General features: G+C 39.1%; 1 long non-coding RNA gene across 2 annotated transcripts; it reads right to left on the reverse strand.

The window, feature by feature from the left end:
- Positions 1-10,499: 10,499 nt before the first annotated feature.
- Positions 10,500-18,980, reverse strand: LOC101717830 (uncharacterized). 2 transcript variants are annotated; one of them, XR_002393887.2, is made up of 3 exons: positions 18,869-18,980; positions 18,632-18,765; positions 10,500-11,973 (listed from the first exon to the last, which is right to left on the reverse strand). It is a non-coding gene; the product is annotated as an uncharacterized LOC101717830 (long non-coding RNA). The 2 variants fall into 2 exon arrangements; XR_002393888.2 differs by having other exon boundaries at positions 12,307-18,765.
- Positions 18,981-19,144: the final 164 nt, after the last annotated feature.

The following is a 19,144-nucleotide window of genomic DNA, read 5'->3' on the forward strand; positions in this document are numbered from 1 at the left end:
CAGCTGCTTTCTCACCCTGCCTCCTGCAAAACTGGGTGCCCTAAGACTTCTTTACACAGTGAAAGGAAGTCACAATGCGAGTAGAGGAATAGATCCTAACTTTTCATGGGAAGAATTGCAAAGGGATGTGATTCACTAAATGCCATAATACAACAATCTACAACCATCTGCCCTCTGGTCACAGTGGTCCATGTTCCCCTCGTGGGCAAGAGCTACTTACCCACTTCTAAGACCTCAAAGTTTAATATATGAGTAGAGTTAGCTATCTTTATGCTATGGTTTGAAATTCTCCTCCAAAACTCATGTGAAAATTTAATCCCATTGTGCAGTCTAAAGAGGTGTGGCTTTTACGAGATGAGTCATTACTCATGGATGAATGAGTTATCTTCAGAGTGGATCTGTTATAAAAGTCAGCTAAGCTGTGCCTCATATATATGCCCCACGTGGTACTCTATGCTGCCTCAGGACTCTGCAGAGTCCCCACTACCAAGAAGGCTCTCACCAAACTTAGACCCTCAAACTTGTACCTCCCACATTCCAGAAACATGAGACAAAACAAATGTCTTTATTTTTGGTACCGGGAATCGAGCTCAGGACCTTACACTTGCCAGATAGGCACCACACCACTGGGCTAAATCCCTGGCAATAAATGTCTTTTTGAATTAGGCAGTCTCAGGTATTCTGTCACCCACAGAAGGTGGACTAAGACAGCCACCAAAGCCAGTTTTGTGTACCTTGTCACCCAAATCAATTTGAGGTGCACTGGACACCCTGCTGTCTGATCTCACAAGGTAAGCCCTTGGGTGGAACAGAATACTGAAGTGCACTTGGGCAGTCATTACCGGTTCCCTAGGTCCCAGCAGCACAGGGTGCTCCTTTATTAGGGCACAGTTCTCTTCCTGGTCCTCCTTCATTTCCTTTCTCCCGCTCGCTCTCTTGGCTCAGTCTTGCCCAGTGAGTCCATTCTTTCTACAGGAAATGGCTCCACTTGCCAGCTAAGTAGATTTCCCAATCTGCCTCCTGCCCAAAAAAGGTTGGGAGCCACTGGCGTCCTTTCATTTTGAACTGTCTCTGTCTCTTTTAATAAGAAATGAATACAACTCCCCTAAAAATGTATAGATTTTCAGTGACTCTGATTGGGGTTTACTTTGTACCCTAGAAGCCACCAAGATAGTTCTTTTTGTGATTAGGAATACTTCTGTGTTCAGCCATCCTTGGGATTCTTTAGATTCTTAGAAGCTCTTTTGTTCACTGAGAAACTCTTCAGGTCAGTGCCTTGAGTCTTGCAGAGGTCTTCAGAAAGAGTTTTACAACCATGTCCTGGTTTACTTATCCTGAAGCCATTTTGTACACTGAAAATCTGTTACTGACTGAAACAGTTTCCTGGGCCCTCAATATTTTCTCTAAATTTGTTTCTATTTCTTTTTTCTTTTCTTTCTTTCTTTTTTTTTTTTTTTTTTGGTACCGGGACTCGAACTCAGGACTTTGCACTTGGGAAGCAGGTGGAAGAACCACTGAGCTAAATCCCCGACTTTCCTCTAAATTCAATTAAAAACTGAAAGCTCCTTCTTTACCTCACCTCCATGGTAGGCAAAATAATGCCTCCCCAAAGATACACACAATCGAATGCCCTAGAACTTGTGAGTGTTTTGTCTTATACAGCAAAAGGTAGTTTGTAGATATGACTGTATGGTGAGACCTATGGATGAGGAGATTATCCTAGATAATCCATATAGGCCAAACCTAATTACATGAGTTTTTAAAAGCTGAAAACCCTTTCCAGTTGTGTTCAGAGATTCAGAGGAGAGACTTGAAGTATGAGGAAGACTCAACTAACCATTTCTGGTTTAGAAAATGGAGAAGGGGACCAAGGAATATGAGTGGTCTCTAGAAGCTGAGCATGACCTTCAGCTCATAGCAAGAAGGACATGTGGCTTTCAGTCTGTGGCCACAAAAAATGATCCTGCACATGACCCAAGTGGACAAGAAAACAGATCTCCCCATAAAAATCCCCAGTGACACTGTGATTTTACCACTCGCAGAGTTATAATAAATTTGTATTGTTTAAGCTGCAGATGGTAGTAATATTTTATGGCATCCATAGAAAACACAAACCTTCTCTTGAAATACCTTATAAGCACAGCTAAAAGAAGAACACTGTCACTTTTTATATTCTCCACAGAATTATTTTAGTGAAATCAAAAAGTTCATAACAGGCATTTTCTGCCATGCAGATAAAAGTTTCATTCAGTAACATACGTCTCACATTACAGGCAACAGGGAACTGGTCCTTTCCCATTCTGTAATCACCAACAGAAATTTCTTCTCAGCTCTTTTAGCTTTACTGGCTTCTCGTCTTCCAACATTGGCTGGCTGCCTAGTCATAAAGACGATGCCATATATTTTAGAATTTGTTACACCAATACCACTTCTGTTACATTTATCTATTGCTTTGTATTTTCGGTACCAATTTCTGTTGAAGTCATCTGTAGCTTGGCACTTTTATTACCACATTCTGTTCATCTGTTACTTTGTAAAAATCTACCATCCTATTCCTGGTACCAAAAAAAAAAAAATCTATCATTCTGTTGGGTGTGGTGGCAACTTTTTTTTTTTTTTTTTTTGGCATACACTTTTAATCCCAGTACTTGGGAGGCAGAGGCAGGAGTGTTGCTGTGTTTTTGAGGCCAGCCTGGGCTACATAATGAATGAGCTCAAGGCCAGCCTGAGCTGCATAGTGAGAACCTACCTCAAAAAGAAGGAGGAGGAGGAGGGGTGGGACGGGGAGGAAGAGAAGGAGGGAGAATTCACCATCCTAAAACTTAATGGATTAAATAATGACGCATTATTATTCACAATTGTAAAAGTTGGTCAGGTATTTTTCCGCTAAGCTAAGTCTCACCTGCAGAGATCCACTTAGGCAGAGAGGCGCTCAGCTAGTGGGTCAGCTGGAGACTGGGTTCAGCTGAGAAGGCTGGATGGCTGGGCCTCTCTCTCCAAATGCACTTTCATCCTGGGCTTCTCCATTGCATGGCAGTCTCAGAATAGGGTCCCTGGAGAGCAAGAGCTGATGCTGCAAGGCCATCTAAGCCCAAGGTTTTGGAACATGTACAAGGTTACACTTGCCATATGCTCTTGGTCAGAATAAGTCACAGGACCCAATCATTGAAGCAGCAGGGGATAAATTCAGTCTTTTGATGGAAGATATAACAGTAGACCATGCAAAGGGGTGTGGCTATAGGGAGGTGTGATTCATTAAGAGCCTTATATAGTGATCCAGCACAACTACAAATAAAATTTCATCTAAGAAAAGCACACAGAAAGATAAAGAAGAGTTCCTTATGATACACCATGCTTTTTTAGGGGGGTACCAGGGATCAAACTCAGGACCTTGCACTTGTGGGGCAGGCGGTGGCACCACTGAGCCAAATCCCAGGCACCATGCTTTTGACAAGAAGTTCAATATGAAATTCTGAAGTCTGTCTGAGAAGTATATTTTTATGGATATCTATGTAATATAAAATATATTCATTAATTGTGTTCTTGTAAAAATTATAACTTCTTTCTTGAGTGCACATCAAAATGCAACTACTGTGTTTTAATCCTGACTTTTCTCTGTGCTGCAAGGAATTCAGTCTTGGTATTCAGATAAAATTAATTATGTTTGAATCTACTACTTCTGAGTGGTGATCTTAGGCTAGATTAATGTCTCTACACCTCATTTCTCAAATTAATCTGTAAAAAAGAGATAATATACTCCCCTTCTGAAGCACTTATAATAACTAAATAAGGAAATATATGGAATCAGCACTTAGTACATAGATTTGCCATTAAATATAAGCTTTTGCTTTTTTACAACTCTCTTGAATTCTATTTGAAGGGAAAGCAAAGGACAGGCATCAATAAACTAAGATAGAAGCACACAATGCGCTAGACTGTATTTTTAACTCATTAATCTATTTATATCTGCCTTGTAGGTGCAATCTCAGTGTGTAATCCGCATGCTTAATACAAAAACTTTAGGATATCATAGCAGGCCTAAGGGATTGTATTTAATATAAAGGCTCCTGGGTGTTTTGGAAATGCCTACAAAGGAGTCTTGAGGGCCACTATCATGTCCAAGTTAAACAGGAATTTACATTTCACAAGAAATGTATGGCTGGGCCTTTCTCTCCAAATGCACTTTCACCCCAGGCTTCTCCATTGCATGGCAGTCTTGGAGTAGGGTCCCTCCATTGCACTCATACCTTGGAAAGGCAAGAAGCTAGCTCTTAGGATAGGAAAACTACAGAGTGGATACTCCACCAAGGGCAGGGTAAATAGCTTTACCTTAAGCTCCAAAGGATTTTATTTCCTTCTCCAGCAGACAGTTATAAACCTGAGAGAATAAGGCCAATCAGGAAAAGGGTACAGCATTTTACAAAAAAAAAAGAGGGTTAAAGGTTTGACTAAGAAAAATATGGTGGTACACACCTGTAATTTTAGCACTCTGGGAGGCTGCAAGTTTGAACCCAGCCTGGGCAACTTCACAACTTAGCAAGACTTTGTTTCAAAATAAAAAACAAAAAGGGCTTGGAATGTGGCTCAGTGCAAAGGCCCTGGGTTTAATTCCTAATTCAACAAAAATAAATGGATTAAATAAATAAATACAAGCTTGACTGCAGTCAAAGTCCCATTCAGATGGTCTAGTTGGAATTATTTTTTCTCTGCTATATTTGCATGACACTTTTTAACCATGTTCATATTACTTAATAACAGTTTCCATTCTATTTAAATGTACACATGGGCACAGGCTACTTGTTTCCTTCATAGTGTTGAAAATAGCACCATATACATCCCTAGTGCTCAGTAACATTTTTTTCCACTTAATTACTCCTAGCTTCCCTGAACTGTCTCAATTTTGTCAGAAGAATTGGATAGCTTCCCTGCATCTCATAGGATACTAATAAGAGTAAAATATAAGTTCTACAGACTCCACAAAAGAAAGGAGTGAAATGCAAATGGTAGAACACAAAGGCCTGTAGAGGATTTATAACTTGAAGTTGTATAAAATTCTCCCCATTGATCCAAAACACAGCTGTGGTCCAAAGATGAGGACATAAAAGCATGATGTTCCCCATATAAGAAATCACCAGGAGTGGCCCCTCAAAACCACAATTATCCCAGGGCTTATAACCAAGAGAATGGAGAAAAGAAAAATAGGAATTATTGGGTTCATTATTTGTTGACTTAGGGAGTACTTCTGGGGCTTTCTCCCACCCTCCCCCAAAAAAGCCAAGTAAGAAGGGCTCTGAGGGAGTCACTTGCGATGTCTGGAGGTATCTGCAAAATGGAAAACTAGCACCTGATATTAGTCATCCTTTCTGCTGCTGGAACCAAATGCCTGGCACCCACAATTTAAAGGATGAAATGGTTTATTTGACTTCTGATCTCAGATGTTTCAGTCTGTGATTTTCTGGCTCCTAGGCAGGAACATCATGACAGAAGGGCATGGCGGAGCAAAGCTGCTCAGTTCATGGCAGGAAGCAGAGCAGGGCAAGAGCACCAGAGAGGAGGGGCAGGGTGACCAGATACTGTATATTACTCAAGCTCATGCCTCCATGTCTGACCTAGACACATCCAGAAGTGTGCTTTGCTAATCCCTTAGGCAGCTGTGAAGTCAATCAAATTGTTAGGCTTAACTGTCACAAGTCTCATTTTCTAGTTGTACATCAAATTAACACATTCACTAACTGATCTTCTCAAAGTCTATGTGAATAAGAAAATGAAAGTGGAGAATGATGGCAGATTAATCAGAGAGGCCTGGGGTGTAGCTCAGCTATCACTTCTGTTTTGGTGAGAACATGTGAGTTTCTAGTAGGCCAAGTGAGCACCACAAAAAATAGCTAGCCTTGGGCCATCATGCAGACACTAATACAAAAAGTTAAGCAGTGGATGAAAAACAACAACAAAAAGTAACCGATAGCAAGAGCCCTTGAGTATACCAGTAAATGCAAGAGCTGAGTAGGTTTGGAAGAAAAGCACAATCCTGTGTATTAGAAAGGCTTTTGAAAGAACTCATATATGGGTCTCTAGAAATCCTAAGTTTGAGCACCTCCCATCGAGAGGGCATTGTCCATATATGTCAGGGGTGGCAAGAATTAGTGTCAAACAGCAAAAGAAAGATTGTAAGAGTAACCAAGTGAGTCCTTCTAATTCCTCGTGTGTCTGCTCACTTGAGAAGGATCAAACTAGACAAGGGAGGCAGAAGCTGTGGCCCAGAGAGAAACTATATTCATATCCTCAAGGTAGGAAATGGGAAAGAAATATTTAGACTGTGCAGTCAGTGGTGTTTTCCTATGGCAGTCTAAGTTGACAAATAAATTTGCAAAGGACAAGTTAACTTTTTTAAAGTCCTTAAAAAATAAACAAAAACTTCTTTTAGCCTTGGAGATGACCACAGAAATACACACACAAATACACTTCACAGAGAATCTTTAAACCATAAAAGCAGTTGATAAATGTGACAATACATGTTATCATGAGAAACTTCCTTATCCTACGATTTCAGAAACCAATTGGGAAAGAAAAATAACTGTTACCTCTTTAGAAATTAGTATTTCCAGCACTTCCTCTGAGATACAGAACTACATCCTGTTTTTATTTTCTCCTTTGGGCTTCTATCTCATCTGTCTGACCCTTCAGTGTATTATCCCAGCTTATTTAACCAGTCCTTTATTTTTCAATGTTTCAGAATGTTTGCAGTAATTCACCATTCATTTAGCAAATGTTTATTAAGCACCTTCTATATGCCAGATGCTGTTCTAGCGAATCTAAAATCCCCACTCTCATTATGACAGCAGAAGTCAGGCAATGCTGAGTTTAACAAGAATATATATGTCACATGGTGCAAACATTATGGAGAAAAATAGGGAAAATGGCTGGAGATTGCATATTGCTCTTTTATACCAAGAGACTAGGGTCAGCTTCATTGACTCTTGAGCAACAATATGGACAATGACAACAAAGCCCCATGGAGGAAGCACACATGGCATATGCAAGAACAGCAAGGAAGTCTGTGTAGCCTGAGCAAAGGGAGCTCAGAGGGTTGGGATGGGAGTAAGAGTCGTGATCAGAGAAATTTGGAGTAGACTAGGGTGAGGTTTGGGGCAGGTCCCATACGGCCATGTGAGCTATTCCTCTGAAATGAGGGAACCACAGAGATATTGGAGGCTTTTGAGGACTGACTTGATGTGTTTAAAATAGGCATGGTGTTTAAAAGAGTTACTAGCTGGTTGTAGTGTTAGAGGACTGTAATCCTCTAACATTCTGGAAGGCATTCTGGAAGGCTGAGGCAGGAGGATTGCAAATTGGAGCTCATCCTGGGCAACATAGCAACTTAGTGAGGCCCTATCTCAAAATAAAACCAAAAGAACTGGGGTTGTAGCTCAGTGCAAAGGCCCTGGGTTTAATGTCCAGTGTTGCAAAGAAAAGAAAAAAGACTACAATGGCAACTGTTAAAAATGGACTGTGGATAAGAAGACAGAAGCCTTGGAGGTGGAAAGGGTGAATCAGATCCTATATATATTGTGAAGGTACACCTGACACGATTTGCTAATTAATTTGATTGTAGGATATGAAAGAAGTCAGGAATGGCTTCAATCAATTTTTGAAGACTATTGATTATTTAATCCTACAAATAATCTTAATTTTATTGTAAAATTTAATTTATCACTTTACCATTTTAATTTTTATTTATTTTTTAGTAAAACCTTCTTTGTTTTCTACCTAGGAACCTTGTAAATTACATTTCCCAGCCATTTTTGCATGTACGGGTAATCATTTGTCCTGATTCTGTCCGGGGACAGTCAATTAAAGTGATGAAGACTACTTGTTGACCTGGCCATCTCACTCTGACATGATTCCCCTGCTCTATTTGTCTGTTTGAGACAAGGTCTTACTATGTAGTTCAGGCTGGCTCTGATCTCATTATGAAGCCCAGGCCGGACTCAACTCAATCCTGCCTCAGCCTTCCAAGTACTGGGATTATAGGCATGAACCACCATGCTTTTCCCGTGCTCTCTGCCCCTCTAAAGTGGGTGGCAGCAGACAACCCCTGTGTCTTAGTTACTTTTCTCTCACTGGTGAGGCAAACTACCCAACACCCACAGTTAAAGGAGGAAAGGTTTATTTAGCTCACAGTTTGTAGAGGTTTCAGTCTATAATCGGCTGGCTCCAAGGCAGAGTGGCACATGGCAGAGGGCCATTGCAGAGGAGAAACAGTGCCCACATGGTAGCAAAAGCAACAGGGGAACTTTAACAGTGTCTTTCTGTGCCTTTTATCTTATCCAGACTACTGGGATTAGGGTGGTGCCAAACCAATCAGTGTACTGGTTTAGTAACCACAGGCCTTTATTCCCAGCATCACACACTCTAGATTCAGCCACCTCTGAAAAATCCACCTTTGACTGCATGAAGCTTTGAGGAGACATCTGGACCCAAACCATAACAACCCCCCAGAGATTGTGAGCAGCACACGTTGATAATAGCACAAGCAGGAAGGATCTTAGAACACTAGATCTCCACTTACAGGAGAGCTGTCTGCCAAGAACACTGATTATGAAATTGTATTACTAACAGGAAATATACTTTATTGTGTTAAACCACTCAGATTTCAGGATTTATCAATTTTAGCCAGAGGTATATTTCTTCACTCATAAAGAAATATGTAGAAGAGCTATATAAAAATAAATAAAAACACAAAAGTTATAAAGAATTCTGTTATCTTCATAGATCAAATGTATTGATTGGGGGGAGAGGAAAAGGGGAAGTACAAATGATTAAAATGTGATATGTACATACACCAACTCCCCATGATGAATATATTCATTATATATTGCAGACATATACTAATAAAAATTTTTTTTAAATATTGATTTTTCTTGCCTATGTGGAGAAATGTAAAATGTTCTCTGATTGGATGCTGGACTGACCTGTGGGATCCCTGAGAGCCTGATTCACTCCACTGAGTTCCTTCCATTTCTTCCTTTTCCTAAAAATTCCAGGAATGGAACATATTAGACTGAAACAAGAGCAAGCCAAATACTATACCCCCATACAGGTTTTCCGAAAGATTTCAACACCTGCCAGACCAAAGCTCATCAAACTTGCAAAGTTCATGTGATATATAAAACCTTATTGTTTCTTATTTTCTAAGAAACATTTCCTTCGGATATTCTTCCAGTTGTAACAGCCTGTTTCTGACAATTTTTGAAAGGTACACGCCTGTTAATAAATAAGGCTATTTATTATTTTTTTTTCAATTTTGACCATTTTGAAAATACTTTAATGTCTGTTTGAATAATGAGTAGGATGGCATCTAGTTATTTAAAAAGCAAGTAATAGAATGAAAAAATATTTGAGGAAAAACAATGATTTGTGAGCATAGATTCTAGTAAAATTATTCTTGACTCTAGTATTTTGATTACTTGTCTTATCTTTTTTAGGAAGATAAAATTCCTTCTCTAAGCCACAGGCATCTTCTATGTTTTTGAAATGATGTTTACTAGCACCAATATGGATGACAAGAAGGATTTATCTGGCTGAATTTAACTTCCATGTTAATTTGAATAAGTATGAACTATCAAGCCAGGAAAGAATTTTTTTAGTACAGGTAGGTACATGCTTATAAATTTACTGTGGAATTTCTAGGTTAAATATGCCTTTTAATGCATCATTTCTCTAAAACACTTGGAAGTGGCCCTGTATTTAAGCAAAATTCAGTATGAAGTTTACATTTGTAGAGGTAAGGAATCATGTTAATGAAAAGTTATATGTGCTCTCTCTGTGAGGAACATACTTCATCTACTAAGCAAGCCAGCCAGCAGCCATTTATTGCCACAAGGTCTATTAACCAAACAAAAGAGAACGTGGGGCAAACTTGTTTAGAAAGTCATGTGAGAGGGTAAAGATAGACGTTGCACAGACAACCAGAGAGCAGGAAGGAAAGATAGCTTTAAGAAAATGTCATATATATTTTAGAATATAGAGACAAGCTACAAGGTAAGAATGGAAAAGATAAAACTCCCTGCTTTAAAAGAACTGAGCTCAAACTAGGCACGGTGGCACACACCTGTAATCTCAGCACTCTGGAGGCTGAAGAAGGAGGATCACCATAAATTCAAGGTTAGCCTGGGTTATATGGTGAGTTAAAGACCACCCTAAACTACATAGCAAGGGACGCTGTCTCAAAATAAATAGATAGATGATGATAGATGGATAGATAGATAGATAGAAAGAACTCAGCACAAATGAACCCCCAAATTTTGGAGAGGATGTTTTTATTAATCCAAAATCATTTTCTACTTTTTCTATTATTACAGAAGAATGTGTTTTGTGTATTTCAACATTTGCATAATGAAGAAAGGATAGAGAAGACAATAGAATCCACCTTAATCTCATTGTCTAGTGTCTTAGTTACTTTTCTCTCATTGCTGAGACAAAATACCTGACACCCAAAGTTAAAGAGAGGAAAGGTTTATTCAGCTCACAGTTTGTAGAGGTTTCTGACCATAATTGGCTGGCTCCAAGGCAGGGTGGCAGAGGGGTATCTCAGTTCATGGTGGCCACAAGTTAGCAAAAGGACAGAGGCCTTAACAGCGTCTTTCTGGCCCTTTTATCTTATGCAGACTACTTAGGGCAAGTAGCACTCACACCCTTAATCCTAGTGCCCTTGAACCTAGAATTGCACCATGAATCAATTCCAGAAAAAGTCCCACCTGTGACTGCATGAGGCTTTGGGGGACAGCAAGACACAAGCCATAACATCCAGTGATACCCACTATAAATACTTTCATGTATTTGATTCATTTATCTAAGCAAATGCAAAATACATCCATAAAATTTGTTTTCTGACCTGTTTCTTAACTTAGAAATGTGTTCCTTTTTCTATATCACTAAACAGATTTTGAAAATATAATTTTATACATCTTAATAGTTTATAATTTCCTAAAGTTGGACAGTAAGTCAACCCCCCCCCGCCCCCCACGGTTAGGGTGGAACCAGGTGGGGCTGCTGTGCCTCTCCTGCTCAGCTTCCAGGTTTGGGGAGGTTAAGAGAAAATAAAATAAAACAAAACCCCAGAAAGGCTCTTTCTTCCATCAGGGAAAGCAGTACACTTGCAATGTCACAGTTCTAAGGCAACCCCAGGGCCTCTGGTGTGTGACAGCGGTCACCGAGCTGGACGGAGCCTTGGGAGCCCCTTGGAGCACTGAGCAAGCCTGCTGCACATCCACCTTCTCCATTCGTCACTCATCACCCGCCCTCCAAGATACAGTGAGACCTCAAAACTGTTTATGAACTAAAATGGAAATCCAAACCTCAGCGTCCACAAAGCTCAACGCTGCGCTGAGGTGGGCCTAAGCGACGTGCCCGCTAGGGGGCTGAAAGGCGCCGGTGCTGTTGCTCTGGCACCGCGTGTGGGGACAGGGAAGGTGTGCGTCGGCCTCAGCCCAGAGCCTGCCTGGCCAGTGTGGCTCCCGGGCCCGTTCTGTGCTGCAGAAACAAGAATACATGGCGACGGCATGACAAAAGAGGAAAGAGGACGGGGACAGAGTAGGAGGGCTCGCCTTTCTGCCCTTGTGCTACACGGAGAAGTTGGGCTCCTCCGGGCGCGGATCTCCCCGAAGATACAGACCTCGAACCTCCTCCTGAGAGCGCGCCGTGCGGACTGCCAAGTTCGGGACAGGAAAACGCGCTGTCACCTTAAGCTGAGACCAGGCCCGACTCCTGCCTGCCCCAGTCCTGCACAGGGCAAACCGCACCTGCCCCAAACCCAGGTAGAGCGCAGGGCGCCCGCAGGCCCCCACTCCCCCACCCAGTGACGCCAGTACAATTTCCATTCTGCCATTAAATTTGTTGCAGCAGCGGGGTGGGGAATGAGTTGTGGTAACGTGCTTGGTTATCGTGCACAAGGTCCTGGTTCAATCTTTGGTGCTGGAAAAAAAGAAAAAATTGCAGTAACTAATTTATACAAAATAATTATACAAAATTTATTTCTTTAGTATATAATTCCTATTAATAAAAGTGGAATATCTAGGTCAAAATACCCAGGACTCTTTAAAGGTGTCCATTTGTTTACTATACCCTACCTTCTAATGAATGAATAAAGCTTGTGCATCCTTTTTAGATAAATTAGACATCTATATATTCCTTCTGTATCTTGTTTATACCTAATTATCTACTTCTGGAGATCTTTCCATATCAACATATAAAGATCAGTTTTGCTTTTTTATATTTGTACTTAACCCATTCTATGTTTACACTTACTGTGTCCCAAGCCTTGACTTCTAGTCCCATCCCAACACTCGCCAGGGAGAGGACAGGAACTAGGGTGACAGCTGGTATCTGAGAGGCACTAACCTCCCAGGGAGGAGGGAGGTACTGGAGACTGGATGATAGGGCATAAAAGAGGGAGGGAGGTAGTGAGAATAGAAGATAAGAAAGAGGATAAAGGAGTAAGAAAATGAGAGAGGAGAAATATAGTGATGTAGCCACATCAGGGAGAAAAAAGATGACTGGAAAGTCAGACAGAACTGGAAACAAAAGAGGAATTTCAGCTGTCATAATTTTACAATTTATAGTTTAAAATATACTTTGTATATAGACTCCCACTTCACAGTAAACCTGTGCAATAAGTAAGTAGGGCAAATAATACTGTTGCGCCATATGACATCCAAGGCCCAATTTCTTATCTTAACATCCCCATGTTTTCTATACCATAACTCAGGCTGGCTTGGCTTTGAGGAACATGAGAAATATTAATAAGTTTGAAAAGGAAAAGCAAGGTATCAGAAGCTAGCAAGAATGAGTTGGCAAACTGATATGAGCAGAGGGCAGGCTCCTGTAGAGGTAGGTTGGCATTGTCCAAATGGCCAAGGAAAACTGAAGCTTGTTTCAGATCACATCAGTACTCTAAAGCATCCTATCTTGCAGGCGAAGTACAGCAGCAACGGAATCTAGGAAGAAGTGAAATTATTAGAAGAGCAGTATTTTAGCAGATGGAGTTGGAAGTGAATAATCAGAGATACAGAGACACACGTCTAACTCCCGAGGAGAAAAGGCTTGAAAGGGCTCCATAGGTTGTTGTGAAGTTGGCTTAAATTCAAGAAAGTCCTGCAGCGTTAGCTGCAGAAATGGGAAACATGTCCATTTATCCTTGAAGCAGGTACTACTTTTCTACACACTTTGCTGAGGTAGATACTGAAACTGTGAGATATCAGATTGGTTGCTCACCATGTTACTAGCCTGAAGTGTTAGAACTGGAATTCCAATTAGAATTCCGACTGAGCCCAAGTCCTTTGTCATTAAACACGATTTACCTCCTTATATGGAGATAGCATAACTGAGAAATATGACCTTATCAGATGGAAGTAAACCCTTAATCTAATTATTTTTAGTCACAGTCTGTCAGAGCCTATCTTTTTCAATTCTTTTCGGATGATCTGCTTTTGAATCTGAAAATTAGTCTGTTCACTTTGATCATCTGCCTCAGTTCTACATTATCATTGCTCCTTTTCCCCTTCCCCGAGGTTATTTGCATCTGGTCATTTATATTAGCTGTCTCTGTTCTCCCCATTGTTTTTTTATTTTAATTTTTTTAAAGTCCAACCTTGTTTTCTGTACAAAGTCATTAAGAACAAAAGAAATGGCTCCCATTTGCTGGACTAACATTAACATTCCACAGGCATTTACTTGTTACCTCAGCCTTTTATTCAGGGCTGTACTGTGGAGGGTTAACAAGATTCTTCTCTCTACTAAAAATACTTTTTTTTTTTAAGGCAGGGCTTTGCTATATATTCTAGATGCCCCTGAACTCACTGTGTAGTCCATGCTGGCTTTAAGCTTGCAGCGATCCTCCTGCCTCAGTCTCCAGAATACTGGGATTACAGGTGCGTACCACCATGCTCAGCTAAAAACACAACCTTTGAAAAATAGTCTTTATAATTCTATTTGCTAATATCTAATACAGTTTTTCTCTAGTGTTACAGTTCTTATATTTTAGAAGTATGCATTGTAATTTATTAAACAATATTTCACTTTTGAATTTAAACTTTAAAAAGATAATCATTCGTGTACTACTTTAATACTTTTTATAGTAAACTAATATTTCAGCTACTACTGCTTGCAATAAATAACTTTTTAATCTGGTAATAATAATGGTACTTTACATTTTTCTCTAATTACTAAAGTTGTGTTGCTGGCTAGCCTGGGTCCTGGCTTTAGTAGAAACAGAAATTAAAACCACAGAGGGGAAAAGATTTAATTGGAAAGTTAGAAGATAGGGAAGGACTCCAGCTTAAGTAGGTGGAAGAGGCACACTGTGACACAGGGTTCAGAGTGGCCCACTGGTAAAGGTAAGTGGACAGTTTTCAAGAATTAGCTGGGGTCCAGTTGATCATTATCTCTGTCCTGCCGTTCTGGAATCTTTATGGCTGAGGGATGCTTTCATTTCTAGGAAAGGATTGTTTATCTGTGGTGGTCTTAGTCATATGGGCTTTCTCCATTCTCCAGAATCTAGGTGATCCCAGATTTAGGAAAATGGTTCCAGGCATCTAGTGTAGCAACATGTCCCTGTAAACCTCTCATCTTGGTGTCTTCAGTCTTGAGGGGAGATGAGATCACCTAAATTCAGGGCTAAGCAGCCTTATCAGGATATGTTCTTTCATATGGCTATGTGCCCTGATTTTGGCGGTGCTTACACAATTCTACACGTAGTAAAATTTCATAGAATTGTCCCATAAACACACAAAACATATGTTTATAAAAACAGTGAAATCTAAATAAGCTTTATGGTTAGTGATATTGTATCAGACAATTTCTTGGTTTTGATCATATACCATCAAGCGGCCTGAAGTGTTCACAGGAACTCTTTATTTTTTGGAACTACAATCTGAAAACAGGTCAAAAGTATTTACCTTTAAACAATGCCACGTTCTAAATGACTCATGTATTAAACAAGAAATCAAGAGAAATTACAAAGTATGCTGAATTAAAAAAATGTGAAGACATTTATCAACATTTGTAGGATAAAGTAATCCTGACCAAATAATTATACTATGAAACTCCTTATATAAGAAAGAAGGCCTTAAGTCACTAGTCACAATTTTCACCTAGAAACAAAAGAGCCAAAAAAATTTAAGGAAGAGAAATGGTAAGTCTTAGAGCCCTAGTGCTTTCAGAGGGAGCACAGCCTTGTCTACACCTTGATTACTTTGGCTGTCCGAATGATGAGAAGATCCAATTTGTTTTATTTTAAACCATTCAGCTTTTGGTAATTTGTTTCTCCAGGCCAAGCAAACTAATATTGCTGCTAAGGATCAAGCTGTTGTTATTTCTATTATAGTATTAATAAGTGGATGTATTCACAGTGGTCCTATCTGGGGCCTGGAATTGGGAAATGTAACACACTCATAAAAAGAAAACACTTCATTTACAAATAATTAGTAATGTTAAATATAACAAGTAAATACTATGAAAGAAAATATTTTCATGTACTATTTTAAGGATAACTTATATAGTAAAAGAAAAAAGTAACTACTATACATGGATAAAACACTGGAATTATCTGAAGAAACATGTTTAAGAACAATATTAAGTGGACAAATGATTATAATGGAAACTTTAATACTGTTAAAAGTAATGATATAATCTTCACTTTTTCTCTTTGATAATTTACAGCTTATCTTTAATAAGGAATCTAAATATTGTAATTTGTAGCTTGTATTTATACATTTTTCTTTAAAAAAAAAAACAACTATGAAAATGTTGAAACTCTTTCATGTGTTTTTTTCCCCCCTTTCCCAGGGCTTTTTATTCTTAATTCCACTTACCTTGTTAATCAAAACAGGCACCACTAATTACCTAGTTTCAATTTAATCAAAATGCTAGCAGAAATGCAACGCCAAAATTACATGTCCTAAGGCTTTCAGCCCTTGACAAAATAACACAATTAAAATTTTCTTTTTCCTACTGATAGCTATACTGATTGAAGTAAAAATCGGATTTTTTTTTTTTTTTTTGGTACCAGGGATCAAACTCCGGACCTTGCGCTTGCGAGACAGGCGGCAGCACCACTGAGCTGAATCTCCAGCCCCCAAAATCTTTTTTTAACCAAGTGAAAGTCCAGTGTAACATGAATCCCTACATAAATAACAGTTCTACTATGAAAATTTTATTAGCTGGTGCATCATCCATACTATTGTAATTTGTTGGGGCAAGAAGTAATTATTACAAGAAACAATGGAGTTGATTTTCAACAGAATTTCCCTATTTCTTATTTGAACCCTAGCTACAACTTATCGTTATAAATTGTGATCTTCTAATCATATTGTTTCCAACTGCTCAGTTTCCTCTATAACCTTACTTCCTTGTTATCTTTTACTCCATGTTTATTCCCTAAATACGAAGCAGTTTACTGGCAGCAATACAATGAAGGATCTCTGATCACAATCCCTGGTGCACTAGGAGGAAATGTTTTGAAGATGGAAGATAAACAGGGAGAGCCGTACATTTGGAAAAGTGAAGCCAAAACTGTTTTTGCAAAGGAGTAAGGGAACAAGCAAATCATGAAATTCAACTAATACAATTTACATCTGGCCCAAAGTGTACTTAGAATATACAAGTAAGATTTATTTTTCACAGGTTGTCAAAGTTTCAAGTCATTACTGTCAATATTCTTGCCTCTGTTTTAGTATGTACGGGATGGTATGTGAGAGAAGGGGTGGCAGAAGCATACCACCCCAATTTGTAATTTTTCTTACCCTTTGTTAATTTTATTCACTTAAATTCCTCAAATTTTACCAAATTGAGAAATAGTCAATAACATTCATGCAGAATGATTTTTCTTTCCACGGGATGTTGGGATCAGGAACTAAAATCAGCTTCAAATTATGTATTACATTGAATCCCTTGGTGGCATAGAGACCTAAGGATAAAAGAGTTTCTATTCCCTTTAAACCCCTTTAACCTTTGTTTTATACAAATGTGAGTATCTAAATCAGAGATTGACTTCTGTTATTCAATTTAGATCTTATTAATTGGAAATTTAACCAGTTTGTGAGTTTAACTCTATTTCTGTCAATACCTGTTACGTAAATTTTAACACTTGGTATTTTTCTTTTGCTACTTTTCCTTGGGTTTTCACTTGTTTTCTGTTCCAGAAACCTGGAATGTATATACTCTATTTTTGTCCACAACTTAATGACAAATTGACTTCTACAAACCAATCAGCATTTCAAACATATCCACCCCTCTCCAACAAGGGCTTTGGAAATTTTCTCCTTACATTATTAGTATTAACATTATGAACTTGTTAGTTTTTAAGGAACTAAAACTACTACTTTCCAATTGCTTCAGCTTAACATTTAGAATGTCTTTTCTATACTTGTCCTGGCACTTCTATTTAACATACATTTGGCTTAACATCCATCTTTGTATTACACAGCAAAAATAAAGCACTATTAGACCGGGGATTTAGCTCAGTGGCGCCCTGCCTGCCTCGCAACTGCAAGATCCTGAGTTTGATCCTCGCACCAAGATAAATAAATAAATAAATACATAAAATAAAAATAAGACATTTATTGACACTGACTATTCGGTATGCATTTTGACAATTTAAAACTATATAAACTGAAAATTTTAGATCTAGCTTACAAATCCATTTAGCATTTAGGTTTATTACCCTAAATGTAACAATTTTAGATTTCATATTCTTAATTAGTTTTAGTCATTAAATTGTCCTTACAATTATCCCCCCTATCCTATTTAATTTTTCTGTTGGATGCAGTAAATCGTTCATAAAAGTTTTCAGAGGAGGTTCTTTGTTGGTATATATATTTTTTTGGTACTGAGGATCGAAGTCAGGACCTTCCACTTTCGAGGCAGGAGCGGTGCCACTGAAACCCCGGCCCTGCCGATATACTTTCTTAACCCCTTAGTATCTGAGAATGTCTTCCAGTTGCCTTCATACACAAATACTAATTTGGAAGGGTATATAATTCTTGGTTCAAAATTATTTTCCCTTAAAATTCTGTAAATGTTCCATTGTTTTTTGGTATTTAGAATTGTAAGAGGAAAATCTGAGGTCAGTCTGACTTTTGCCCCTTTATATGTAACCTGTTTTCTCTGGATACTTGCAAAATTTTTTCTTTATGCTTGAAATTTAAAAGTCACAAGGACATGGCTAGGTGTTGCTTTCTTCTACTTAAATTTTAAAGGTACCCTGTGAGCCTTCTTCATTTTCAGGTCTACTTCGTTCTTCAACTCTGGAAAATTTTCTTCAATTAGCTCTGTAATTATTGTTTCAGCTTCATTTGCTTTGTACTCTCTTTCAGGTTTTCCTATTACACGTAGATTGTATCTCCTGGACAAGCCCTCTACATCTCTCCTTTTCTCTTCTTTCCTTATCTTATTTCTTTGGCCTTTTCCTCTGCATTCTGTGAGAATTTCACTTATTTTCCATTTACTTGAGAAATTTTATGTTGTAACCGACCCTTCTTCTGTGCTTCCTTTAAAGAGGCCTCGATCTCTTTCATGTGGTCACACAACACCTGCTTTACAACTAAGGCAGGGTGGGTAATGAATTCTCTATTACCAAGGCCAATAATTTCCGCAAGTCGGCTGTAGATCTGTAGACTGCAATAGTTCAGTACATCAGTATCAAGAGGAGGCATTTTCTCGATTAATTAGCTCTGTTCCTTTCTTCTGAATGAACTGCAGTCTTACGACCTTGAAAACAGAACCATAATTCTCTAAGTGTCACTGATGCAGTCTAAAGATTCCCACTGATTATAATCCATGGTTTTATTAAAATCTTATATTTTGTTCCTACCTTTTCAATGGCTTTTCCCAATGGTGTCCAAGCGATCCTCCCAAGTACCGAAGTTGAACAGCGATCCCTTACGTCATCTCTGCGCGCCTCTAGTCACGGCCAATAGCACAGCGCGCATCTTGTATGTCACTGGCACGCTGAATCCAGTCCACACACCGGCGCTTCCTCCCTGGGCGCCAGCCCCATCCGGGGGGGGGTGATCACAGAATGCGCATGCGCCGAACTCCCTTCAGCTTTCTCATTTTTCCATTGGCCTGACTTACATCCGGTGCTGCC

Source organism: Heterocephalus glaber, unplaced genomic scaffold (genome assembly GCF_053883595.1).
Source record: "Heterocephalus glaber isolate CG9 unplaced genomic scaffold, H.glaber_assembly_v1.0 deba00001553, whole genome shotgun sequence".
NCBI classification, from domain to species: domain Eukaryota; kingdom Metazoa; phylum Chordata; class Mammalia; order Rodentia; family Bathyergidae; genus Heterocephalus; species Heterocephalus glaber.